Source organism: Rhinatrema bivittatum, chromosome 8, assembly GCF_901001135.1.
Source record: "Rhinatrema bivittatum chromosome 8, aRhiBiv1.1, whole genome shotgun sequence".
Taxonomy (NCBI): Eukaryota; Metazoa; Chordata; class Amphibia; order Gymnophiona; family Rhinatrematidae; genus Rhinatrema; species Rhinatrema bivittatum.
The window spans coordinates 94,502,877-94,530,876 of NC_042622.1; the positions used below are offsets into that span (position 1 = coordinate 94,502,877).

The 28,000-nt window shown below is 44.4% G+C and overlaps 1 long non-coding RNA gene and 2 other non-coding genes across 3 annotated transcripts; all 3 read left to right on the forward strand.

Moving 5' to 3' along the window:
* LOC115097219 lies at nucleotides 1-27,997 on the forward strand. Its single transcript, XR_003858239.1, has 5 exons — nucleotides 1-103; nucleotides 1,560-1,638; nucleotides 17,481-17,535; nucleotides 19,080-19,129; nucleotides 24,254-27,997. It is a non-coding gene; the product is annotated as an uncharacterized LOC115097219 (long non-coding RNA).
* Nucleotides 17,573-17,706, forward strand: LOC115098436. The gene has a single exon (XR_003858523.1). It is a non-coding gene; the product is annotated as a small nucleolar RNA SNORA17 (small nucleolar RNA).
* LOC115098435 lies at nucleotides 19,168-19,301 on the forward strand. Its single transcript, XR_003858522.1, has one exon. It is a non-coding gene; the product is annotated as a small nucleolar RNA SNORA17 (small nucleolar RNA).
* Nucleotides 27,998-28,000: the final 3 nt, after the last annotated feature.

Below are 28,000 nucleotides of genomic sequence, written 5' to 3' on the forward strand. Positions count from 1 at the left end.
GCGCTGTGTATAAAGGTCGAAGCCCTCGTGTCTTTAGTCCTTTTCCTCGTCGGGTCTCCTTGAGATAGGAAGTGCTTATATGGGACTTGGAAGCCGCGTGCAGGTTCGGACACACAGGGTTTTCAGGATGCTTAAAATACCAATTTCTTCCTTTTTGGCGCTATTGCTAGGGCTCTCTTATTTGTCCTATCGTGTTTGGTTTCTTGGAATTTTTTTTTACATTTTATTGTAACGAAACCCTTTGTTCTTAAAATTGTCTCCTTTTATGAGTACCCACCAAAGTTGTGCATGATGTATTCATGCTTTACGTGTATCGGAGCGACGTCTGCATGATGCTCCGATGAAGATCTGCTCTTTAGCTATCCATGCTGTATTCATATAGGGGGTCATGTTCAAAAGGATTTACGTATGTAACTAATGTTGTAGCAATTTAAAAAAGCCATTTATACATGTAAAGTGCACTTATACAGGTAACTCCTATGGACAACCCAATGGCATATATTGTAGTAATTTTCAGAAGCCCATTTCCAAGGGTAAAATGCATTTACTCATATAAAAGCCATTTTAAGCAGGATGAAATATAGTTTAATGCCTTGGTAAACTCTTGCTGCATGCTTATGGGAAAGAGTACATTTGTAGTAATGCTTAAAAACAATGAAGGTAATTTTCAAAAATATTTACGTGCATAAAAGAAATTTGGAAAATTGCTATGATATGTGCTACTTCTCTGCACATAGATGGTAACTTTGAAATAGCAGCACAGGCGCACATGTGTACACATGTATGCTGGCTCACGCCAAAGGACGCAGCCATTTTATAACATACACATGGGATAAAATAGGCTGTACGCATGTTCATGTGCACACAATTTTATATGGGCACACATGTGCACGCAACTGCCACCTCTACCGCATAAGTGGGATTTTAGTAGACGCGCATCAATGCAATTACCAGTTTCCCCAGTTCATTCCCAATTTGCCCAGTTAAAGGACAGGACTTCCTAACCCCCCTAGTTAAATAGCCTCCCTTTTAACCTGTTGGTCCCTACCCTTAAAACCCTGCTGACTAGCCTACTTTTTTTAGTTTTAGGACTTATATGCCATTCATAGTAAAAGTAAATTTATGCAGTAGAGGACCTCTGTGTGTATTTATGCACCCAAGTACTTATGCGCTGGTTTCATTAATAAATCCTGGAATGCCCAAGCCCCGCCCAGACCATGCCCATGTTCCTCCCCTTTTCAGAAAAAATAATTGTGTGCGCATACCAGGATATACACGGAAGCCTTTTAAAATCGTGGTGTGCCGGCTTGACTTCATTTATCGCCCGTCTTTCGTACATGCTGGACTTAGAAATTCATTCCAAAATGTTTAAGGTAAAATGGCAAATAACCAACTTAGTAAACGATGGCAGACAAAATTCCCTCCTCCTGATTATTTTAAAGTACTTTTTGCTAATACTCTTACTATTCAGGATTTTGGAGACTCCACTTGATTAACGTTCTCACTCTACAATGGCACAAACATGCATTTGATATTTCTCTTGTGTCTGTTTTTTTCAGACTATAATGAAAATTATGGAGGATCAAACTTTGTATTACTCAAAATCTACTGTTGAGAAGAGGCATAGTATGCCCTGTGGTAAGTAATCTGGGGAAAAAGAATTCTAAATGCCAGGGTACTGCTTTGCATTCTGGTTTTGTGATTAAACACGTCTCACAAAAATTAGACACTTTTCCTAGGGGCTGTAGTACTGCTCTCATGATAGGATCTTCTGCCACACAGTCAATTCTTTTTTTATGATTTCCAAAATATGAAATGTTGGAAAGAATTATATTTACTTAGGAGATAATTTTCAAAGGAGTTGTGTGCATAAATGTAACGTACTATTATATCAATTTTCAAAAGCCATTTACGCCATAAAGTGCACTTATGTAGGTAAATCTTATGGACAATTCAATGGCATATATTGTAGCAATTTTCAGCCCACTTACAAGAGTAAAGTGCATTTACATACATAAAACCCAGTTTCTTTTCATATTGTGAAAATTTATTACAAAAATTATAGATACATCCTTAATGCAGAGGCATCGATAATGGTTATCCACAAAAATTAAGAGATAAGATTTCCCCCTTTCCAATACAATCTTCCAGCAGCATCCATATGTTTTCCTTGCATGCATTCCCTAATTGTTTTCTAGGCTCTGCAGTTAAAATGCCTGTTAATTTTGAAGTCTGGCCAAGGGCCCTGTTCTGATTTGTAGTATTGACCAGAATTACATGAGAATGGTTTAGTCAATACAGTTTAGTTTCTTTGCATATGAGGATATCTCTTTACATTTTATTTTCAATTTAATAGGCTTCAATCACCACAAATATAGTTACCAAAATACAACCTGGTACACATTTTGTAATGAACTAGCTGTCAAAGATAGCAACACAAACACAAGATGCCCATTCATAAACACACAGCCTCTCCCACACATAGTGACCAGAGCAGATCCATGTCTCTCACTTAGTTACAAGAGACCCTCTTCAAATGACTTTGGCATAATTTCACAAAACTGTTCCCAGGCTTTTACATAATCATAAGAACATAAAATATGCCATACTGGGTCAGACCAAGGGTCCATCAATCCTTTATGCAGTTTCTGAAAAAACTTAGAATCCAAGTTTTTCAACAGCATCCAATCCAAATTACATATATACCAGCATTTTATTAGTGGAGGATCATCCTTAACCCAAAACCTTAAAATACATAACTTAACCATTAATGGACCACATTGCACAAATTTAGACAAACCTCTAGACAGACATAGCCCAGGAAGTGCAATTCAATAGAAGAAATTCACCTTGCAACTGTGGCTTAAGAAAAACCACAATAGCATCAAGAACTGAAACCCGGAAATCATATAATCTCATACAAAACAGAAAATTGTGTCAAAACACCAGCCATCATTTTACGTTTGATGCAGAGGTCAGAAATGAATCCATCCGAAAGGCTCTGTCCTTAGCAAAATATCATCTTTGTAAAATTTTGAATTGAATTTCTTGAAGCTTATCAAAGTTAAACAACATAAGTTACTGAACATTTTGCCCTTGATATCAATAGAAAAGTCAGTACTCAATTCAGCATTCCACAGTGACGTGAGTTTAGACATATCTGCATCAAAAACTTTGTCTAATCTCATCATGTACCAAAATGCAGTCTTATTATATCTACAGCTTGAGAGACTCATTAAATAAGTGAGGGTTGAAATAACTGGGGATTGTTGTAAGCTCTTAATAAAATGCCTAGCTTGCAACGAAGTAAAAAAATGCTTGGAAATATTAAAATCCTGTTGCAGTGCAAAGAAATGCAAGATATCTCTAGCCAGACAGTACAGATTTGAAATATTAATACCTTGCTTATGCCAGTCAAGAAAGAACTTACTATTTAATTCAGGTACAAAGCCAACACAGCCAGCCAGTGGCAAAATCTCGATGAAGACCTCCACCATTAACACAGATATTTCCAAGCTTTTTTAAACACAGCCAGCAATAGATAAGATCTTAACCATTGTATTGTAGATTCAGGAGCATGCAGAACTCCTCATGGGGATAAAGAATGAACCACTAATGATACCAAATCTGGAGATCACAATTTATACTCTTCTACAACCGATTCCCACCCAAATCTAATCTGATATGCAGCATTATAAAAACAAAAATCAGGCCTATTTAGATTGCCATGCATGAATGTATGATAGTTATTACATCTAGCTCTTGCCCATCATATAAACCCCAAGACTAAAGACTTCAGTCTGCAAACATCTGCATGCGTAGGCCAGTATGGCAACATTTGTAATCTGAAACACCATGCAGGAGCAGAGAGCTGCACTCCAAATATTCAATAAGGAGATGCAGATAGTTCAATAAGTCCCCACAACTTCAAAATTATTTAATGAAGAATTTTCTTTTTATTTTTTTTAGCGGCAACTCCATTGCTTGAAAAGGCATAGATTTTAATCAGGGACCCCCGACACGGATCCGTGTTTCGCCAAACCCGGCTGTGTCGGGAGGGACAGGCAATTTGATAGAGAGTTCATCAACTATAACATAAAGAACTTTTAAACAAAATAATGATGGGGACCAATAAATAATGGATCAGAAAATAAACAACATTCCTTTAAAATTATAAGACACATACCTTTTCGACTCTGTGGGTACATTTAATTCGCAAGGAGAGCAGACAGTGCAGACAGATCTCAGCGTTTAAAGGTACCAAACAATGGCGCCAAAAATTGGCCAATCAAAACACACCAGCATTACATACAGCCAACCAATAAGAGGACAAGAGTGAAGAATACAATGGAAAATAGACAATAAAAAGATTTTTTGGAATAAAAAATGAAAAAATCAAAGCATTAAAGAAAAAATTGCCATTCAGTCTCGCTGTTAAGTCCATGGGGTGCCAAGCTGTTTAATCTAAAGATCCACTTTTGTTCCCGACGAGTCAAAATTTCAGAAAAATTCCCGCCCCGGGGTGGCAAAGGCACCACATCAATAACAAAAAACTTTAGATCGCCCCCAACATGGCCAGAAGTGATCCAGTGAGGCACCAGAGGGGCAGTTTCTCATCTGTTTCTAATGTTTGAGCGGTGTTCTAAGATTCGGGTCCGAATCGGGCGGGAAGTTTTCCCCACGTACAATTTGGGGCAGGGACACATAATAACATACACAACTCCTTGAGTCTGACATGTAGCAGAGAACCCCAACTGGAACTTAACATGAGAACTAGGATGTTCAATTATAGACACGGAAGCTGAATGGGGGCACACCGAGCAGTGCCCACAGGGTGCATGGCCTGAAGGTCGTTCAGAGTCTAGCTGCATCAGATCATTTAAATGTGAGTGGACCAAAATATCTCTCAAATTCTGTCCCTGACAAAATGAAAAAGGGATAGGGACATCAAAAGTTTTGTAAGTAGATAATATTGGCCAGTAGTGTTTAATAATTGAAGTTACTGTATGCACATGAGTTGAAGGGCAAGATACAATTTATGCATTCATTGAATGACCTACTTTGTGGTAAAAAAAGGTATTCACAATTGGCATATAGTGCACGTTTAAAAGCTCTATGGAGTATACATCGAGGGTACCCTCTCGCCTGGAACCTTGATAACATCTGCTTAGCTTCATTGATGAAATCTGCTCGGAAGGAGCAGAGCCGTCTCAGTCTTAATAGTTGACCAGCTGGAATGTTTGTTCTCAAGGCAGTAGGGTGGTGACTGTCAAATCTTAATAAAGTATTTTGGTCAGTAATTTTGAAGTTGTGGGGACTTACTGAACATTTGTAATCTGTACAGAAGTTTGGACAGCAACACCATTTTAAACAATGCACAACTACCATATAATGATAAAGGGAGCTCTGTCCAAACCTGTAGCTGTTGTTGAAAGTTATTTAATAAAGGTGTTTTATTAAGATAATAAAGCTTACCAGCAGAAGAATAAAACTGCAGTGCTAAATAAACCAAACCCTGAGTGGACCATTTCAAAGGAGAATCACCTTGCCATTCTGCCAGCAATGAGGCATTTAAGGGGTAGCACATCTGACTTATCAAGGCCAGAAAATTTACCAAATTTTTGAAAAACATTCAAGACAATATTAAATGAGGCACTATAAATAGCAAGATATCCTCTGTAAATAAATCTTCTGTTCAAGTTTACCCAACTTCAAACCTTGAATTGAGGGTGCAATCTCAATTTTTTAGCTAAAGGTTCCACAGACACAAAGCAAGGGAGACAGTGGGCAACCCTGTCTTTTTCTACTTAATAAAATGAAGGGAGCCAAGACTTGACCGTTGATAGTAAGTCTAGCTTGAGGAGTAGCATATAACTGCAGCCATTGTACAGAGCTCCCCTAGAAACCAAACCTACATTAGATCCAAAACATATACTTCCATTGTACCTTATCAAAGGCCTTTTCTATATCTAAGATAGCAATCGGGGCCCTGCTTATAGGATAAATCTTCATTCCCTAAGCATGGATTATTTTTCAAATATACACACAACATGCCTACTTTAAACAAACCCTACCTGATCTGAAACAAAATCAGGCACTACTAAACACAGCCTATGAGCCAAAATTGAAGCCAAGATATTAAAGTTCATATTGATAAGAGAAATAAGTCCATAACATGCAGGTTTGGACAAGACTTTTCTTTTTTTAAGGAAAAGACAGTAATAAGAGATTGGTTAGCATTCATCATGACAGTGCTAACAGAAATGATGGCAGAAAAAGACCAATCGGCCCATCCAGTCTGCCCAGCAAGCTCCCACATTTATTTTCCCATACTTATCCTTTTCATCAACCACCAAGTTCAGGGCCCTTGTTGGTAACTGTTTGATTCAAATTTCCTGCCTTACCCTGCCATTGATGCAGAGAGTAATGTTGGAGGTGCATAAGCATAAGGCTTAATGGTTAAGGGTTGTAACCGCCGCATCAAGCAAGTTACCCAGATGCTTGTTTACCCAGATTGCACAGATCAATGCCTTGTTGGATGTTGCCTGAATGTAAATCCTCTTTTCCACATTTCTCCCAGCCATTGAAGCTGTATATGCCTTCAAAGTGAAGTATCAGGCTTAAATGGTTTAGGGTAGTAACCGCCGCAATATAAGGAAAAATTATATTTCCCTAATAGAGGATCCAGCATATTTCCCATAAGATCTTATAAAATTCAGAGCTAAGCCAGCTATACCAGGGGCTTTTCCCAGTTTTAAGTATCTTATATCAAGAGCCAACTCTAATGAAGGAATGCGCTTGTTTTAATTTAGCATTTTGACTTTCAGATAAGAGGTAAGGGCAATTGGTAAAAATTATTCCCTATAACCAACCAGCACAGATTGTTCAGAACAGAGCCTAGAATAATCCATAAAACTTTCAGAATATCACCTGTGCTTTGAATAATCGCACTTTGCTAATTCTGCAAGTTAGTAATATAATATTCAGATTGTGGGCTCTCTTAACCAATCTTAATAATAGCTTACTTGCCTTATTAGCATGACACACCATTTTAATCTCAACCCCTAAATGGAACCCTGAGTCCTCTGATGTAGCAAATGATTCAGCCTCACAAAATCAAGGCACTCTTGGCACCATAGATGTAATATGTTGTTGCTTTAGTGTGAACTGGAGTGTAAGACGCCGAATCTCCACATCCCCTTCTTTATTCTTGTATGCCATATATGAGATTCTCTCCTCGCATAAATCTTTCCAGTTGCCTATAGGACAGTGAGTTATCTGCGGGGAAGAATTAACCTCTATATACTACAACTATTTATCTTTCAGAAAAGATGCAAAAAACTTATCCTGATATAGAGAAGCATTAGAAACATAGAAATGACGGCAGAAGACCAAATGGCTCATCCAGTCTGCCCAGCAAGCTTTCACACTTTTTTTTTCTCATACTTATCTGTTACTCTTGACCCTTATTAGTAACTTTTCGGTTCTAGTTACCTTCCACCCCCGCCATTAATGTAGAGAGCAGTGCTGGAGCTGCATCTAAGTGAAGTATCTAGCTTAATTGGTTAGGGGTAGTAACTGCTGCAATAAGGGGTAGATTTTAAAAAAGTACGCTGGATTTTAGTAGATACGCGCGTAGCCGCTAAAATCCTGGATCGGCGCGCACAAGGCTGCCGATTTCGTGTAGCCGGCGTGCGCCGAGCCGCGCAGCCTCCCTCCAAGGCCGCTCCGAAATCGGAGCAGCCTCGGAGGGAATTCTCTTTCGCCCTCCCCTCACCTTCCCCTCCCTTCCTCTACCTAACCCACCCCCCCGGCCCTGTCTAAACCCCCCCTACCTTTGTCGGGGGATTTACGCCTCCCGGAGGGAGAAGTAAACCCCGCGCGCCAGCAGGCCGCTAGCGTGCCGAGACGCGACCCGGGGGCGGTTCCGGAGGGTGCAGCCACGCCCCCGGACCACCCTGGGCCAAAACCACGCCCCTGACCCGCCCCCAAAACGCCGCGTCCCGCCCCCCAAACGCCGCACCGATTGGCCACGCCCCCGACACGCCCCCTCGAAAAACCCCGGGACTTACGCGAGTCCTGGGGCTCTGCGCGCGCCAGCAGGCCTATGGAAAATAGGCGCGCCGGCGCACAAGGCCCTGCTCGCGTAAATCCGGGCGGATTTACGCGAGCAGGGCTTTTCAAATCCGCCCCTAAGTGTAGCAGCAGCAAGGTTTAGCAGCAATGAAGACACCTCAGACAGTATTCATGGTGAAGCGTCTTCCCAGCTTCTGGGAAGCCTCTCCTTTTATTGTACATAATTCCATTGCATAGCATAGCATACATACGTCACATGTTTTGCTGCTACATGTTTTCTACCATAAATGTCTGTGCTGACCTTCTCTCCAAGTAGGCGCAGGTGGGCAGAGTATTTCCAGCAGGGAGGGGGGAGGTCACCAGCTGGTCGTGAGGCAGTTGTGCTGTGTTGACCTATTTTGCCTAAGTGTGAAACCCACATAAGGCGAGTAGGCTGAGAGCTGTTTCGGGGGCAGCTAAAAGCTTGCACTAGATATGCCTCCGGCAGACTGATTTCCTGTTAGCTAGTGCCAGATGAAGGCTGCTTACAAGCTATTGCTAACTGCGGTTGGAATATGACATTTCTACTACACTAAGCGTAGGCCCAAGAAAAGGACAGTTTAGACGTGGTAATAGTTAACCCCTTGACATACTCTGTCAGCTATCAGGAGAAAAGCCTATAATTCCAACAATAAGCAAGCTACTCCCATGCTTATTTGTTTACCCAGACTATGTAATTCAGTCCTTGTTGGTTGTTGCCTGAATATAAATCCTCTTTTCCTCTTTCCCCCCTGCCGTTGAAGCAGAGAGCTATGCTGGATATGCATTGAAAGTGAAGTATCAGAATTATTTGGTTTGGGGTAGTAACCGCCGCAGCAAGCAAGCTACTCCCCGGTTTTTTGTGATTGCAAATCCTTTTTACCACATTTCCTCTTGCCGTTGAAGCATAGAGCAATGCTGGAGTCTCATTGATAGTGGAATGTTTATTGAATAAGGGTATTAATCTCCAGGTAGTAGCTGTCATTCCTGCAAGCTATCCCCATGCCTCTTCTCTTCATTCACATCCTCTAGACTAAGGATCCACAGTATTTATCCCATGCCCCTTTGAAGTCCTTCACAGTTTTGGTCTTCACCACTTCCTCCGGAAGGGCTGCCAGGCATCCACCACCTTCTCCGTGAAGAAATACTTCCTGACATTGGTTCTGAGTCTTCCTCCCTGGAGTTTCAAATCGTGACCCCTGGTTCTGCTGATTTTTTTCCAATGGAAAAGGTTTGTCATTGTCTTTAGATCATTAAAACCTTTCAAATATCTGAAAGTCTGTATCATATCACCTCTGCTCCTCCTTTCCTCCAGGGTGTACATATTTAGATTCTTCAATCTCTCCTCATAAGTCATTCGATGAAGACCCTCCACCTTTTTGGTCGCCCTTCTCTGGACCGCTTCCATCCTGTCTCTGTCCCTTTGGAGATACGGTCTCCAGAACTGAGCATAGTACTCCAGGTGAGGCCTCACCAAGGACCTGTACAAGGGGATAAACACTTCCCTTTTCTTACTCGATATTCCTCTCTCTATGCAGCCCAGCATTCTTCTGGCTTTAGCTATCGCCTTGTCACATTGTTTCGCTGACTTCAGATTGTTAGACACTATTACCCCAAGGGCTCTCTCCTGTTCCGTGCATACCAGCCCCCCCCCCATCAAATACAGTTCTTTTGGATTTCCACACCCCAAATGCATGACTGCACTTCTTGGCATTGCATCTCAGCTGCCATATCTTCGACCACTCTTCCAGCTTCCTTAAATCCCATATCATTCTCTTCACTCCTTCCGGCGTGTCCACTCTGTTGCAGATCTTAGTGTCATCCGCAAAAAGACAAACCCTACCTTCTATCCCCTCCGCAATGTCGCTCACAAAGATATTGAACAGGACCGGTCCCAACACCGATCCTTGCGGCACTCCGCTTAACACCGCTCTCTCTTTAGAGTAAGTTCCATTTACCATCACACATTGTCTTCTGTCCGTCAACCAGTTTGCAATCCAGGCCACCAGCTTGGCACTTACTCCTAAGCTTCTCATTTTATTCACCAGCCTCATGTGCAGGTCCGTATCAAAAGCTTTGCTAAAATCCAAGTAGATGACGTCGAGCGCTCTTCCTCGATCCAATTCCTTAGTCACCCAATCAAAAAAGTCGATCAGATTTGTCTGACAGGACCTTCCCTTGGTGAATCCATGCTGCCTCTGGTCCATCAATTCTGTTGCTTGTAGATAGTTCACAATTCTTTCCTTCAGCAGCGACTCCAATACCTTTCCCACCACCGAGGTGAGGCTAACCGGCCTGTAGTTTCCAGCCTCCGGTCTGCTCCCGCTCTTGTGAAGCGGGTCCACCGTCTCTCTTCTCCAATCATTCGGCACCACTCCCGTTTCCAGCGAGCTATTGAACAGGTCACACAGCGGAGCCGCCAGCACATCTCTGAGCTCCCTCAGTATCCTGGGATGAACCTCATCAGGCCCCATGGCTTTGTCCACCTTCAGTTTTCCTAGCTCTTCCCATACATGTTTTTTCCGTAAACAGAGTTTCATCCATTCCGCTTCCCTCCAGTTTATTGTTAACTAGCGTCGGTCCTTCTCCGGGGTCTTCTTTAGTGAATACCGAACTGAAGTATTTGTTTAATTTTGCCATTTCTTCGTCTCTCTCCACACATTGATCCTTTTCACCTTTCAATTTCACTATACCACTTTGGACTTTTCTCCTTTCACTGATGTATCTGAAAAATGTTTTGTAACCTCTCTTTACCTCTTTGGCAATCCTTTCTTCCGCTTGAATTTTTGCTTTCTTGATTGCTCTCTTCGTCTCCCTCAGTTCCACCAGATATTCTTCCTTGTGTTCCTCTCTTTGGGATTCTTTATATTTCTTGAACGCTGTTCTTTTAGCTTTTAATTTTTCAGCCACTTCCTTTGAGAACCAGATAGGTTTCATTTTTCTCTTGCTTTTCTTTACTTTTCTAACATATAGATTTGTTGCCTTGGTAATTGCTCCTTTTAGTTTGGTCCACTGTTCCACATCTCTCTCGTTCTCCCAGCCTTCTAGTTCTTCCTCCAGGTACTTCCCCATTTCATCAAAGTCCGTATTTTTGAACTGCAAAACTCGAGTCTTCGTGCTACTTCTCTGTATCCTGTTTGTGATATGAAACCATACTGTATGATGATCACTGGTGCTGAGGTGGGCACCCACCTGGACATTAGAGACATTATCTTCATTAGTGAGAACTAAGTCACGTATGGCTCCCTCCCTCGTGGGTTCCATTACCATTTGTTTGAACAGAGCCCCTTGCAGGGCATCCACTATCTCTCTACTACTGTTAGATTCTGCAGAAGGGATTCTCCAGTCTACATCCGGCAGATTAAAATCTCCAACAATCACCACTTCTCCCTTCTTTCCCATCTTTTGGATGTCTTCAACCAGATCTCTGTCAATCTCTTCCATTTGATTTGGAGGCCTGTAAACCACTAATAGAAACGGATGCCCCATCATCTTTTTTTAGGTTGGCCCATAATGCTTCTTCTTTGCCCCATCTTTCTTGCAGCTCAGATGATTGAATATTGTTTCTGACATAAAGAGCCACTCCTCCCCCTTTCCTATCCTCTCTGTCCTTCCTTAATAAGTTATAGCCTGGTATTGCCGTATCCCAATCATGAGATTCCGTGAACCACGTCTCTGTGACAGCAACAATGTCCAAGTCTGCCTCCACAATTAGGGCTTGCAGATCTGGGATTTTATTGCCCAAACTACGAGCATTTCTGCTCATAGCTTTCCAGCTTTTCTCGTTCAGGTTACTGCTTTTCTTGGACTCCCTTTGTGACTTATTTAGTTGAGTTTTGTTATCCACTTCACCCTTTTCCTTTGTATTTGTATTTGGGGGGTGACATTCTATTTTCTTTCTGCCACCCCCCGGCTTCTAGTTTAAATGCCTTGTGACATAGGATTTGAATTTATCTCTTAGGATCCTTTTTTCCTGCCACAGAGAGATGTAAGCCATCTTTGACACATAGCTTTTTGTTGTTCCATACACTGCCCCAGCCCCCAATAAATCCAAAACTTTGTTCCTTACACCAGGATTTGAGCCATACATTGACGTTATCAATATGGCTTAGTCTCTCCTTCCCCTTTCCCTGAACAGGTAATACTTCTGAAAAGGCGATGGTTGTGGCCATGTGACTAATCTTTTTCGCTAGAGACTGGAAATCTCTCTGTACTGCTTGGATGCTGTTACTTAGCATCACTTGACTGCACAAGAAGAAAATGTATCTATTTGAAAAGTAAGAGAAACAGATCAGAAAAGGTCATTACCCCAATCTCTGCTTTATGAACACTAAGAAATAACCAAAAGGACATCAACAAATAATCCAGATGTGAATATGAATCATGGGCTGCAGAATAAAATGAGAAATCTGCTTCCTGAAGATGTAATACTCGCCAAATATACTCGCCAAATATCCAGCTCTGAAAGAGCAGTGACATGAGCCACGGGGGGGTGGGGGAGGAAGGGGATTCTTCCACCGCCCCTATCCCCACAGCAAAGGGCCCCGGGGGTGGCGAACAATCAGAGCCTGACTCACCTGCAATGGAGGACAGCCCCAAGGGGGCTTCAGATTCCTCTTCCTCCTCCTCATCTGAGTTTATTTTATTGCTTCACAAGGCCTTTAAGGCCAGGAAGTCAGAGAAGCAGCAGGCTGGAGGTAAGACCTCCTTACTGGGTTCAAATCCACGGAAGAGGTCCAAGACCAAAAAGAACACTGGGTCTTCAAAGAGTAAGCGTCCGTTACGGTCAGGGACGCCCCATACGGATACGGATTCATCCGGACACGTATCTGACCCAGGGAACCAGAACCTTCAGGCCAAGCTTCCGCTGGGGGTGGATATGGATACCAATCAACAGCAGGATTCCAGACGTGGCTCCCATATTGTGGAAGGAGATGACCCAAAAGTGGTCCGCCTGTTTAGAAAAGAAGAGCTGGGTCTGCTGATCCCCGCGATTCTAGGGGAGTTAGGCATCGAAGGGCCACCAGAGGGAGCTGGTGGCCAGAGCTGGGAGCTATGGATCCGGTGTTGGGCCTGCGGGGTCCCACAACTTCTTTTTCTTTTCATTTCTCTGTAACTGATTTGCTGTTTAGGGAATGGGACACCCCTGTCCTAGGGTTGAAGGTTAATAAGGCTATGGATAAGCTATATCCTCTGCTGGAGGAAGCTTTGAACCTTCTTCAGGTTCCCAAGGTGGATGCAGCAGTGTCAGCAGTCACCAAGAAGACCACCATCCTGGTTACGGGAGCAACAGCTCTCAAGGACCTGCAGGATAGAAAGTTGGCGCTTCAGCTCCAGAAAATGTTTGAGGTCTCAGCACTGGGAGTGCGAGCAGCCATGTGCAGCAGTTTTTCTTTGCGAGCTGGCCTTTGCTGGGTGCAACAATTGCAGGCCAATGCCGGTCTTTCAGAAGGAGAAGCTCTCCAGGCCAGTCGCCTGGAAGCTGTTATCGCTTATAGTTCAGATGCTCTTTACGATCTGTTGCGGACTTCGGCCAGGTCTATGGTGCCCGCTGTCTCTGCTAGCAGACTTCTATGGTTGAGAAACTGGTCTGCAGATGTTTCTTCTAAGGCTCAGCTGGGTTCGTTGCCTTTTAAGGGCAAGTTACTTTTTGGAAAAGACCTGGAAGACATGATTCAATCCCTGGGAGAGAATAAGGTTCATAGACTACCAGAGAATAGGCCCAAGTCAAGGGGCTCCTTTTCTTCTCGAGCTCGCTTCCGAGGAAATCAAAGATTTCGCTCATCCAGGTCTGCCGGTTCCTCCTTTCGGCAGAATGCGAGTAGGCAGCAGTCTTGGTCTCAGTCCTTTCGTGGCCGATGCTTTGGTAAAGCCGGTAATCCCCAGTCCACGCCTGGGGTCAAGCCTTCACAATGAAGAGACGCCAGTCCATTCCTCGGTGCCGATTGTAGGGGACAGACTATCCCTGTTTTACGAGGAATGGGCCAGATTGATGTCGGACCAGTGGGTCCTCACCGTGATAAGACAAGGTTACACTTTAGATTTTGCACGTCTCCTCCGGCACTGGTTTCTGGTCTCCCCATGCAGTTATGAGGAGAAACGAAGGGTGGTGCAAGACACTTTGCAGCGCCTTCTTGAACTCGGCGTCATTACGCCAGTTCCTCCAGGGGATTTTTGGCAAATTCTGGATTTAAAACGAGTAAACAGATGTCTTCGGGTGCCCCGCTTCCGCATGGAGACTCTAAGGTCCATTATTGCCTCGGTGCGAAAGGGAGAGTTTCTAGCATCGCTGGATCTAACAGAGGCGTATCTTCACATCGGCATGCGGACCGTCCACCAGCAGTTCTTGAGGTTCTTTGTCCTGGGGCATCATTTTCAATTTCGGGCTCTGCCTTTCGGACTTGCCACCGCGCCCAGCACCTTTACCAAGTTGATGGTTGTGGTAGCGGTGCAACTCCAGAGGGAAGGGCTCTTGGTGCATCCATATGTGGACGACTGGCTGATTTGAGCGAAGTCGGAGTCATTATGCCAGTCGTCGGTCCGCAGAGTGCTTCAGCTACTGAGGTCACTCGGTTGGGTAGTCAAATTTCCAAGAGTCGACTGGTGCCCTCCCAGTCCCTGGAATTCCTGGGAGCTTGATTCGACACGCAACAGTGGAGAGTTTTTCTTACCGCGGAGCGCATTTGCAAGCTGCAAGGTCAGGTTTGAGACTTATTGGCCAAGTATCCTCCCAGAGTACGGGATTACTTGCGGGTCCTAGGCTCGATGACTTCCAACCTGGAGTTGGTGCCAAGGGCATTTCCTCATATGCGTCCTTTACAGTCAGCTTTGCTTTTGCATTGGAACCTAGTCTCCAAGCAATTTCATCTGCCTCTTCCCCTTACGGATGCTGCACGATCCAGTCTTGATTGGCGGCTCCTCTCAGACAACTTAGACCGCAGAGTTCCTTTGGTGGTGCCCGAGTGGACAGTGGTTACCACGGATGCCAGCCTCTCTGGCTGGGGTTCGGTTTGTCTGGGGAAGTCTCTGCAGGGGCAATGGTCCCAGGAGGAATCTCAGTGGTCGATCAATCATCTGGAGACCAGAGCAGTGTGTTTGGCATTGCGTGAGTTCCTTCTTCTCCTCCAGGGGAAGTCGCTCAGGGTTCTGTCTGACAATGCAACCACAGTGGCTTATATCAATCGCCAAGGAGGAACCAAAAGTCTACCAGAAGCGGTGGAAGCTCAGCAGTTGATCAGCTGGGCGGAACAGCATCTGATCAGCATTGCAGCGTCTCACATAGCCGGCATCGACAACATTCAGGCAGATTTTCTCAGTCGGCACCGTCTTGATCCCGGGGAATGGGAGTTGGCAGTCGAAGCATTTCAGCTCATATGCGACAAGTGGGGCATACCCAGCAAGGATCTGATGGTGACGTTCCGGAATGCCAAAGCCCTGCACTTCGGTCGCCGCAGGAAGACAGGAGCGGAAGGGGTAGATGCTCTGGTCCTTCCCTGGCCAAACAACATCCTATTATATGTGTTTCCTCCCTGGCCTCTAATCGGCAAAGTGCTCAGGTAAATAGAACTTCACCTGGCGGAGGTAATCCTCGTGGCTCCAGAGTGGCAGAGGCGTCCATGGTTTGCGGATCTAGTCAACTTAGCGGTGGCAGGGCCCTTGAGGTTTCTGCCACTCCCAAACCTGCTACATCAAGGGCCCGTTTGTTTGGATGGAGCCAATCGCTTTTGTCTAGCGGCATGGCTTTTGAGAGGCGGCGCCTGAGGAGCAAAAGTTATTTGGACGCAGTGGTGAGATCGCGCAAAGCATCCACCAATCTCACGTATGTTCAGGTATGGAAAGTTTTTGAAGCTTGGTGTTTAGACCGTACTGTTGTTCCTACCCGGGCGTCGGTGGCGGATGTTTTGTTTTCTACAGGCTGGTCTATCCAAGGGCTTATCGTGTAGTTCCCTGAAAATGCAGGTAGCAGCTCTTGGTTGTTTGGGTAGTTCGATACAAAGAGTAGCATTGGCTGCACATCCGGATGTGGCTCGTTTTCTCAGATCAGACACCCTTGTCCTTCCTGGACTCTGAACATAGTTCTCTCAGCCCTGCGTGCGGCGCCCTTTGAGCCTCTAAAAAGGGCGACGTTAAAAGATCTCACATTAAAGGTGATTTTTTTTGTGGCTATCACATCGGCTCGTAGAGGGTCTGAACTTCAGGCGCTATCCTGTAGAGAGCCTTTCTTGAGAATTTCCGATTCTGGAGTTTCTGTACGGATGGTTCCTTCTTTTCTTCCAAAGGTGGTTTCCTCCTTTCATTTGAATCAATCGGTAGAGCTCCCATTTTTTCTGGACTTGAGCTGGTCGGAGCCTTTTTCTAGAGACTTACGGAGGCTGAATGTTCGCAGGTCTTTGCTATGTTATCTGGAGGTTACGAATGCTTTTCGTATGTCCAATCATCTTTTTGTTCTGTGGAGTGGGCCAAGGAGAGATAATATGGCTTCTAAGGCTACGATATCTCGCTGGCTGAAAGAGGCTATAAGTTCAGCATATTTGCTGTATAGTAGACCCCTACTGGTTGGTCTTTGCGCCCATTCCACCCGGTCATGGGCGGAGTACCAACAAGTCTCACCTCAAGAGATTTGCAGGGCGGCTATTTGGAAGTCTTTACATAGCTTCGCGAGGCATTACAGACTGGATGTCCGGGTTCCGGGGGATTTGGAGAAGGTGTGCTCCGAGCGGGCCTCTCCGGGTCCCATCCCAGGTAAGAAAGCTCTGGTACATCCCAGGAGTCTGGACTGATCCGGGTATGTACAGGGAAAGGAAAATTGGTTCTTACCTGATAATTTTTGTTCCTGTAGTACCACCGATTAGTCCAGAGTCTCGCCCGTGTGTGGACATAGAGGTAAAGGAGAGTCCACTCGTTCACCTTTGGTTTATTTTGAGTCTGCAGATCATTTTTTGTTTGCAGGGTTCAGCAGTGTTCAACTGGTTCTGTTCCCATTTGGGTTAAGTGAGCCATTTCTATTACAGTGTTATTTGTATATAGTTAGTTTAGTTTTTGACCATTCTACTTTGATACTGAGTAATACTGCCGGACTGTAGGTGGCGCCTTAGGATATAGGGCAGAGTCTGTTAAAAACTTCTCTGTCTCCATCTGCTGGAAGGGAGGAAAAACCCAGGAGTCTGGACTGATCCATGGTACTACAGGAACAAAAATTATCAGGTAAGAACCAATTTTCTTTTGGTTGGTGGCAAAGCAGTTTTATATATTAGGGGAGGGGGGGGGACTCTGAAAGTTTATTATGCGGCTGTGGCTTTTTTTGGCTGGTTCATGTTTGTCTTCAGGCTTAGTAATGCTTTTCCTGTTACATTTTTCAGATTGTGCTTTTTTTTTTTTTTTGTCAGGTGAAGATTATAAAGATGATGGAGCAAAGTGAGCCACTGAGGTCATGGATCTGAGGTGAGCAATTTTAGAGAGACTGGGTCCCGGCTCAGTCTCTGCCCCTAGAGGCGTTACAGACATGGCTGCAGTGCCATGCTTGTGTCATTAGGTGGCAGAGAGGGATAGGCTATGTCTACACTCTGTGCTCCGAACTCCATGAGCACTCAGGATGATTAATAGCCTGACAGTTACACAGCCGAGTCTAAATATATCTTTTTTTTTTTTTTTTTTTTTTTGGAGAGAGAGAGGGGAATGAATCAAAGCCATCTATGTGTGCTGGGAAGGAGCATTTTGTGAAACAAAGGCCTCTAACTTCCCAAACTATGGGTCAGGGCTCCCAAATGGGGGTCACAAAACCTTCAGCTGGGGTCACAGTTGCCTCAACTGGCAACAGCAGCATTATAAGTTAGCGTGGGGCCTGTGAGCCAGAAAGTGTTCACAGGCCCTGCCCTCGCATGAGTTTTCTGTAGCTGGTTCAAGGGCCACTGCAAGGCCTTTGAGCTTGTACTGGCTCAAAAGCCCTGAGCTGATTTTCATTACTAATGCTGCTGCCGCCTGCAGATCGCTGGGCTTGGGACCAGTCATGAGGATGCACAGACCAGTGGAGATTGTCACTGCCCTTTTCTCCGCATCCACCTCAGAACCTACCCAAGAGTTAAAGTGTTGCCTCTGTCATCCACCTTCCCTCTCTTCCCACCAGTTGTCATCCACCTTTGGCTTGGGGCTCAAAGGAAAATGTGGCCACTGACCTTGGCCAAGGGGGGATATTTGGAAGAGGAATTGTTTGAAGGGAGGGATCAGATGCAGGAGGGTTGGAACAACTGGAGAGGGATTGGGTACGGAGATGAGAGGGGAAATGAGAAGATCAACTGGGAAATGTAAGAAGAGAAAAGGCTGGAGGTGAGGAGAGGAAGGGAGATGAGACTGAGGTGGGAAATCATTTGGACTGTTATAAAAAGGGCTTCAGGTGAAATGATCAGCTGGGAGAATGTGAAAAGGGCTGGAGGGGGGTAGGCTCAGTAGGTGAGATGATCTGAGAGATGTAAGGTGGGGGGAACCTGGAGGGACAGGGGTTGAAAGAGAGAGCGTCTGCTGGAGTGGAGGATGTTGAGAGGAGGTCATTTGGAGGGGGTGGAATTTGCGAGAGAAGATTTGATGAGAGAGGGTTGGAGGAGTTTGAGAGGATCGACTGGAGTGCAGTGACAATATGTTGGAGGGGGACCGCACGCACCCCTGCTAATTTGTTTTGGTCATCTGGGATCATGTGAATTTTCAAGTGCTAAACGTTGGGGAAGTTCTGCTCTCATTCTTCCCATAGACAGTTTTAAGCAGCGTGATTCTAAAGGGTTTCTAGTGCGTGGCTGTACATGAAGGCTGGCAAATGGAAAACAAAAACATTTTACATGCTTGCTGCAATAAAAGCTTTCAATGGTCTGCGTGTTGTGTTCTTTATTGGGTAAGACAGTCACTTTCCAAAGCTGATGCACATAAAGCTCTATGGATCCCTTCAGATCCCTATAATGTCAAACAGTCATATATATATATATATTTTTTTTTGTTAGGAAACTGTGACTGATGGGACATGGTGAGCCACTGCTATCCTGGACCTGAGGTGAGCATGTTTTGGAGAGATCGGGCCCCGGCTCAGTCTCTGCCCCTAGAGGCGTTGCAGACATGGCTGCAGTGCCATGCTTGTGTCATTAGGTGGCAGAGAGGGATAGGCTATGTCTACGCTCTGTGCTCTGAACTCCGTGAGCACTCAGGATGATTAATAGCCTGACAGTGACACTGCCGTGTTTGAATGTATCTTCTGAGAGGGGGTGGAATGGAAGAACAGTAAGGGAGGACAAAGAATGCTCTTCCAAAGATCAGCTTAATATACACTGGGCTGAGCAACATCAGCAGAAAAGCTTTAAGCTCTGCTGTTAGCTCCAGAGACACATACAGACGATACACAATTATTCCGAGTAGTTAAATCACAAGCAGGTTGTGAAAAATTGCAGGAGGATCTTGCGAGACTGGAAGACTGGGCATTTTAAATGGCAGATGAAATTCAGCGTGGAGAAGTGCAAAGTAATGCACATTGGGGGAAAAGTAACCCACACTGTTACATGAGGTTGGGTTCCATACTAAGAGTTACCACTTAGGAAAAGGACAGGGGGTCATAGTGGCTAAGACTGTAAAATCCTAGGTTCAGTGTGCTGTGATAGTCAAAAAAAACAAATAGAATGTTAGGAATTATTAGGAAAGGAATGGAGAATAATAGCAAATGTCATAATGTCTCAGCACTTAAGAGTACTGAGTGCAGTTCTGGTCGCCACATCTCTAAAAAGATATAGTTGCATTGGAAAAGCTATAGAGAAGGGTGACCACAATGATAAAGGGAATGGAATGACTCCCCTGTGGGAAAAGGCTAAAGAGGTTGGGTTTGTTCAGCTTGGAGAAGACATCTGAGGGGAGGATTTGATAGAGGTCGATAAAATCATGAGTGGCATGGATCAGGTAAACGTAAATTGTTACTTTTTCTAAAAATACAGGGCCCAATATTCAAAATGAATGTTTAATTTAACTAAATAAGACTTAACAAATTAACTTAGATGGGGTATTCAGCAGCATAGCTATGCTGATAAATATCTGTGTATAAATCTCTACTTAGCTGGATAAGTTAAATCCAGCTAAGTTGGGCCAACTCTATGGCAGGTCTAACTTATCAAAGTAATTTAACTGGTTAAGGCTGGATAAGTATAAGGCTGGATAAGTATAAAAAATAATAAATAAAATAAATAAATAAATAAGTAGCGCCATCCCAAACCACCTGCTGACTATCCGGTGATCTACTTAGCTGGATAAGTCCTACTTATCTGACTAAATAGCATTTCAATATTGACCTCACACAGACTAAGGGACATTCCATGAAGTTAGTAAGTAGCACATTCTAAACAATTAGAGAAAATTATTTCACTTAATACAAATTAAGCTCTGGAATTCATTACTGAAGGATGTGGTTAAGGCAGTTAGTGTTGCTGGGTTTAAAAAAGGTTTGGACAAATTCCTGGAGGAGTCTATAAACTGTCATTCCTGTTCATACACCAGATCAGTCCAGACAAGTGGGTTTTGCATCCCTACCAGCAGATGGAGGCAGAGAACAAACAACTTTTGAGGCACTGCTACATAACTGAGAGTGCCACCTGCAGACTCTCAGTATCTCTCTGTCTCCATCAGATGGTAGAGGTGCATTTCTGCAGTTGGGAAGATAGGTAGAGTAAAAAAAAAAAAGAGACAGAAATTTATAGAAGAGGTGCTCCCTGAGGTGTTAGGTTCCTTCATGTGTCATCCCTCAGGTAGAGCCGGGTGACAGGGGTGATCCCTGTTCTGGTTTGGCCCATGGCGTCTGGAGAGGCTCAAAGCCAGGGTTCCTGGGTCCCTCGGTCCCCTTTGAAGTCCTCTCAGCCACGTTCGACAGCCAGCAGCAGGGAAGTATTTCCTTTCCTGTTCTCTCTTTGAGGGGTGCTGTTTTTTTTAAGAAGAAAGAAAATAAAGGATAGGAGAAGCCGATTGTTGAGGAAGCGCGAGAAACGGTGAGCAAGGTGAGAGGAATCACTGGAGTCTTTTTTAGCGCTTCGGTGATGCGAGAGGGTGACAGGTGCCGGCAGCAGGGCTTTTCAGTACACTCAAGCGGCAAAGGGAGCAGAAGTCGGGGCGCACGTGCATGGAAGTCCAGGCGCATGGCAGAAGAGCATGAGAGAATCTGCATGGCCTGCGGCAAGAGACGCACACGTCTCAATTGGATCGAGCTCTTCTCCAGTTGTGCCTCGGGGGCAGGGATCCTCTGTGGGGGCGGCTGGCACCAGAAGAGTCATTCAGTCGGGGGGGGGGGGGGGGGAGAATGGGACCAGGCTTTTTTTTTCCTGTTTCAGTCACTAGGAGGGGGAGGGGAGCTGTCACTGTCACATGGGGGAATAGGATGAGAAAAGGGGGCAGAGCCTTTATTTTATTGGAGAGATTTTGGGGGGGGGGGGTCCATCGCCCTGCGGGTGCATATTTTATTTACATTTTGGGGGGAGTCAGGACCACTTCGACTGGTGGCCCTGGGTTGAGATTGGGATCAGCACTGACTCCCACTCAACTAACCCCTTAAGGCAATGGTAGTCCCGTGAGGTTGGGGCCATCATTGTGTTAAAAGGGCCGCTCTCTGCATTCTTTTGTTCCGTGTTGTTTGGTCTTGAGACAAAAGAATGCGCCAGAGAGCCACAATGATTTTTCAGGGAAGGGGCCCCACTATCACAGTGACAGCCTCCCCCCCGTGATAGTGGGACCCATCTTGCGATTAAACATTGCGACTTAGTGCATTTTGGGGTAAATATGAGCACATAGATGGTCAAACTTGTTCTGGCAGAGGTGGTATTAAAAAAAATCATTTTTCACAGTTGCTTGCACCATTGTGGAGTGCGTCAGGGATCTGTACTGTCTCCAGCAGATGGTTTATACATGTTAAGTGGAGCTGCAGCTAGGGGTTGGCAGAAGCCTGGGGGTGCTCTAGGTGATGCTCCTGTGGGACTGAATCTCCCTTCCCCCTTTGGGAAGCGACTCATCTGGGGCCTGAGTTCCTGCACCCATGAGTCAAGCACCAGGTGGTCCCCAGTGACTTTGTTCCTTTGGTGACTCCAGCAGCAGGGCTGATTTCCCTGATGGAGTGGGATCCTAAAAAGGAGGATAGGCTTACAGTACATCATCTTTCCCAGACTGCCTCCCGGTCTCCTATGGTGCTGTGTCGGGTTAGGACTTGGTCAGGCGGTTGGATGGGATCAGTTTACCTGCTCCTTCCCTTAATTGGCTTTTGGTTTCTCTGTTGGGTGGTAGGGAAGGGAGGTGAGGCACCACAGGAAAGTCACAGCGTGTCAGTGATTTGTGGAAGATCAGTACTCTACCAAAAGCAAAACTGGGTGTGTTCCCCAGTTCAAGCCCCGGCCCCTAGGGTGGAAGGCAGTGCTATGGTGCACATGTAAGGATTGGCAGTAAATAGATAATTATATAACTAAGTCAAGCATACACTTTCCCCTCCAGTAGTCGAGCAGAGATGTTCCATGAGTGCTACAGATTTACCCTCTGGCAATGCAGAGTGTTCATTGCTCCAGTTGCTGTGGAGTTATTGCAGCTGGCGACCTTCTGGCATGTTTTGACCCTCTCCACTAGGGGAGCGATTGAGGGAACAGCCCGTAGAACCAGCTCTCTTCCCAGCCATTCATTTTTCCACTTTTCCTCTAGTTGGCAATGTGTGGAGTGCTAGTGCATTTCTGGCTTGGTCAGTCCTAGGGAATCAGCAGGACAAGAAGAGATGGCTGTGCCTCTTCATTGGGGAGGCTGTGCAAGAGATAGAAGCTAGTGACTCTTAATTCTGGGCATGGCCTCCTTAGCTTTAAAGAACAGAGGGAGACAACTGTACGGGGAATCAATATCCTTAGGCCCCCCCCCCCAAGTGCTTTGCAGCAGGAGGACATAACCTGCTTGTCTGGACTGATCTGGCAGGACTAAAGGAAAGGAAATTAGCAAGTAAGTTTAAATTTCACCGTGGTGCAGTTGCCTTGGCTCAGCAGGGTGAAAATCATAATTTCTTCTTCGTTTATAACTGCCAGTAGTTAATGGGGGCTTGATGCCTTATTTGATTTATATTCTGCCTTTCAAACAATTCAAAGCAGATTACATACAGGTGCTTTAGGTATTTCCCTGTCCCAAGAAGGCTCAATAAGTTTCTGGGATTGTAGGAAGGGACTTCAGTGTCACCTTTTGAACAAGAGGGAGAAGTGAATGCTTATTGTTCCAAGGTGGTGTGTTCATTTTAGGTCTAAACGAGTTTGTTTTTCCCCCAACTTGGCTCCTTGAAGCCTGGTTAACCACAGCCTGTAGCTTCCTGTTTCCTACTTCCAGTACTGGCCCTTAACTTCAAGCTTGTTTCATAACCATAATAACTGTTGTTCTTCAGAGATACTTCAGCAGTTCTCCCTGTCCTAGACATTCTTAGTGCACCACAGGGGATTTTTTTTTTTTTTTTTACAGTAACCGTGAAGTTGCTACTTAGTCAGATAAGTAGGATTTATCCAGCTACGTGGTGATCACTGAATACCCAGCTATGTTCAGTGGTCATCACTTAGCCAGGTGTAACTGGGTGGTGCTACTTACCCGGCTAACTTAGCCAGATAAGTAGCGATATTCAGACTTATCTGAACTTAGCTGGATAAGACTTATTTGGCTACTTTACATGGGATATTCAGCAGCATGGCTATGTTGATGAATGTCCCCGTATTTGCTGCTATTTTGCCAAATAAATCTTATCTGGCTAACTCAGCTCTATATATGTCTGCATATTGACCTTATAGTAAGTACAGGACAAAAGAGTTGTAACCACAAACTATATCTAGAATCCCCACACATCAAATCCAGACAAGTCCAGCTCATGTCTCTGCTTATTTATATCCAAGCTCTTCTGAAAATGGTAACTAAAGTATCTTAAATGGTTTTTTTCCCCCTTTGTTTTATAATATGCTTCTTCCCAGTTTGATATGTTCTCCTTTTAGTTAGTGCATTTTGTAATTTCCAGTGCCAATGCTACCCCTTAAGATAATAAGTCACCAACGTTTCTGTTTGGTTAATACCTCTATCATATGCACATTTGCCAACCTCTAGGCCTAGGCAAGCTTTCTATTATATTTTCTATTTTTTTTTCCTTACTTCTGACCAGTATCCAAGGATGTCACAGCAGTTCTGCACCCAGTGTACATGAAAGGCCCTTGCCAGATCTACATCTTTATGGACCCGCTTCATGACACCCCTGGTGAAACATGCGCAGGACTTCTTCTGTGGCTCTGTCTTCTGTTCTGCAGTGTTGCTACAGGAATTAATGCATTGGATTTGTTAATTATCTGATCTGAGAAAATTCATTTGAAAAAGCTGTAAAAATTTTTATAAGTAATTAACACAGTTTAGTTATCACCTGTACAACAAAGTTTAACCCTGGTTAACATGATCGTTAAGCACCAGGATCCGAAACCCTGCTTCTTATGCTGCTGGGGTTGTTGCCAAAATGTTGTCCATCCGCAGACCTTTACATTTCCTGCGCCGAGTCAGAATGGACTGGGCACTGACAAAATATCAAATTTGCATTTATTGAGGTTTTTTTTTTTATTTTGTAGTTCCTACTTTTAGCCTTTGAAATGAGATACTTTTTATCAAGAAATGGATCTATCACACGGAAGAGGAATATAGTATTTCATGTGGTTTGTGACACATATGTATGGCAGGTTTCATTTCAGGTGGGAGAATATAATATTCTATGTTCCTACCATAATCTAATAACCTGCCAGTACTGAACACTGGAAAGTGTACTTGTTAAATGGGCAATAGTAGAGCCAAAGGTGTCATTAAAGCTGGCTGGCTGGAAAATGGGCCAGGGAACTGGGTGGACACATTGCCTAAATGAAGGGGCTTCTTGAAAATGGTTGAGTAGGATGTTACGGGCCAGCCCAGTACCTCCACAATATTGCTGCACTGGGCCATGTGGCAGACCTAGGTTTTGAGTCCCAAGCCAGGCTTCTGTCCCTGAGCTTGGGGATGTCTCGGAGGCAGGGTGCACAGCTCCTGGCTATTCACTAGCCGGTGGTCAGACTTGGGGTCCACAGTAGTTGGGTTTTGAAGGGAGCTATGGTGTGTGTCCCCTGGCTGAGGATTGTCACTTTGATGGCAGCGCACAGCTGGAAGGGGGGGGGGGGGGGAACACTGGATAGTTTGAAATGAAGGTTCATGGCACTGTAGCCCAATAAATGTCTCATTCCAATTGAGCTGGAAGCCCAAAGGAGCAGAAGCAAACTTGTCAGGCCAAAAAACTTGAGGTGGGAATGCAATGCTTCAAATAAGGGAGCGAGGGGGATGCATGCAGCAGGAGATCAGGGGACCTGAGGATGCTACATCATGTCCATTCTCCATGCATCAGCAGCACTCTAAAAATGTATGCTCCGACCAGATCCCTCGATCAGCCTCTCAAGCTCTACTCTAAATCTTTTCTCTACGCTTAACTAGACTGTCCTCCACCCATGAAAAAGCTTTCTCACTTGCAGGCCCTTCATTTTGGAATTCTTCACTGCAGCACATATGGTCTCTCTCAAATCAAAAAAAGACTTTAAAATTGCATTAAAAAGTCATTTATTCTCCACTGTGTTTCCCTCACCACCTACAACCAGCTAAGTTCTCACATAGTAAAGCTTGCACTCATGGTGACATACAGGTACTATGATTCTAAAATTAATTATAGCAGATAGCCACTCCAATGGGAAAAATAACGACTGTTGAGATTTTATTTGTGATTTTCCACTGTTATTGTTTGTGTATAGTTTATTTACTCTCCTTTAAATTGTTTTATGTGTAACCATATATTTTATCCTCATAAGCTTTGTTTCCAGCCCCTGAACATTGGAGGGGCGGGTTACAAATAATTCTAAATAAATAAAAAGCTTGATCTTAAAAAGTGAACTATTTTTGTACAGAAAGGTGGTGCCTTAACATGCAATGTAAATACATAATTTCCTTATCATCCCACCAGTCCAGACACATGGGAGCAGGCAGAGATGAAGGTCATCAGTTTGTTAATCAAGGGAGAGTAGTTTCCTTGAGGGGAAGGGGATTTGTCCCCTTATCAGCAGATGGAGACAGAAGAACTGATTTGCAGATGTCACCCCTTACAGGGCAGTGTGCTGCTCAGTTCCTCAGTATTTGTATATCAAAGCACACAGCATTGATGAAAATTAAACACTCCCTCCATACTGAGCAGGCGGCATCGGCAACATACTTGCACAACTGTAAAGGAATTTATTCTACTCACAAAATCAGATCTTACTGTGAATAAAGGTACCCACACCAAGAGGTAGGCTCCAGCCTAAAGACAAGTGGGTGGGATTCTGGATTGGTTTGGTAGGATACAAGGAAAGAAAATTAGCAGGTAAAACCAATTTTTTCCTTTTGTCCTACAAGTCCAGTCCAAATGCATGGGATGTACCCAAGTCAGGTATGGAGCCTGAAAAGCCTGCCCTGAACACTTGGCTCAAAAGAGGCAGACTCTTGAGCCTGTACATGTAATCTTTAATGTTTGGAGAAGGTATGCAAGGACACCCATAAACTTGCCTTGCAAGTCTCCTCCGGAGGGACTAAATGAGTTTCTGCTCTTGAGGCAGCCTGGGCCCTAGTTGAATGTGCTTTAATCCCCACTGGCATGACCAGGCTCCTCTGTTTATAAGCAGAAGCAATAGCTTCCTTCAGCCATCTTGCTAATGTGGCCTTAGTGGCTGCTTCTCTTCTTTAATAGACAGGATGAACAAATAATCTGACAGGAAGGAATTGGTAACCTAATACCTGAGAAGAGCTCTGTGTACATTGAGGTTATGGAGTTCCTCTGAGTTGGCCTTCTAAAGAAGGGCAGTTCTACTGACAAGCTAAATGAAAGGGAGAAACCACTTATGTTGGCCACTGAGAAAATGTGTAAAGAAGATCTGTCAGCCAGGTTTGGGATAGAGCAGCCAGAGTCTCTGATCCTTCTTCCCTCCTTTGACTATAGAAGAGGGGGACCCTAGTGTTTTACCTCAAGACCATGAGATCCATGACTGGCATTCCCAACTTTCCCAGATCATCATAAAGGCTGAGCCTGCCAACTCCAACTCTCTGGGATCCAAGATATGATAACAGAAAATCTGCCTGGAAAGCATCCACTCCTGCAATGTGAGTTGTCAAAAGAGCCTGAAGATGAAGTTTACTGCCCATGTGAAGAGAAGTCCCTTTCAGGTAGACCACCTGACTTGTTCCTCCTTATCAGTTCACATTCATCACTGCTGTAGCATTGTCTACTACTCTCCCCTTGATTAACAAGAGAAACTTCTTCAGAGCCAATCTGATGGCCCTCATCTCCGCCCACCCCCATGCATCTGGACTGGGCTGGTAGAATTCAAGGAAAGAAAATTAACAGGTAAGAACCACATTTTTTCCATAGTAGTGGGGGGAAGTACATTTTCTCATTAAAATACTCTGAATGTTTAGTAAATGTATAATTTTAATTGTTTTAAGTTACTGCTGGACATTTTTGAGCTTGTTATAATCTTCATATGATATTGTTTCACTTTCAAGGTTTTTTTGGAATATTGTTAAAGTATCAACAAAAATGACATTTTAAAATTATATTCAGAATAACTCAATTTCAGTTGCAAATGTGTTTCTGAGAAAATCCCAAAAAGCCAAGAGCCTGGCTGTGCTGATCTGTCGGATCCCTTGCATCTCAATGTGATGCTGCAGTACACAGCAGGCACTGGCCTTGAGGTAATTCTCTGCGCAGTCTCTACACAATGTGGAGCCTCAGGTTTCCCAGGTGGCTGCTTCTAGGATGCAGGCAATGTATGTTTTGATTGCAGAGATTAAAATAAAATGTTCATACAGTTACTCTACCATTCCA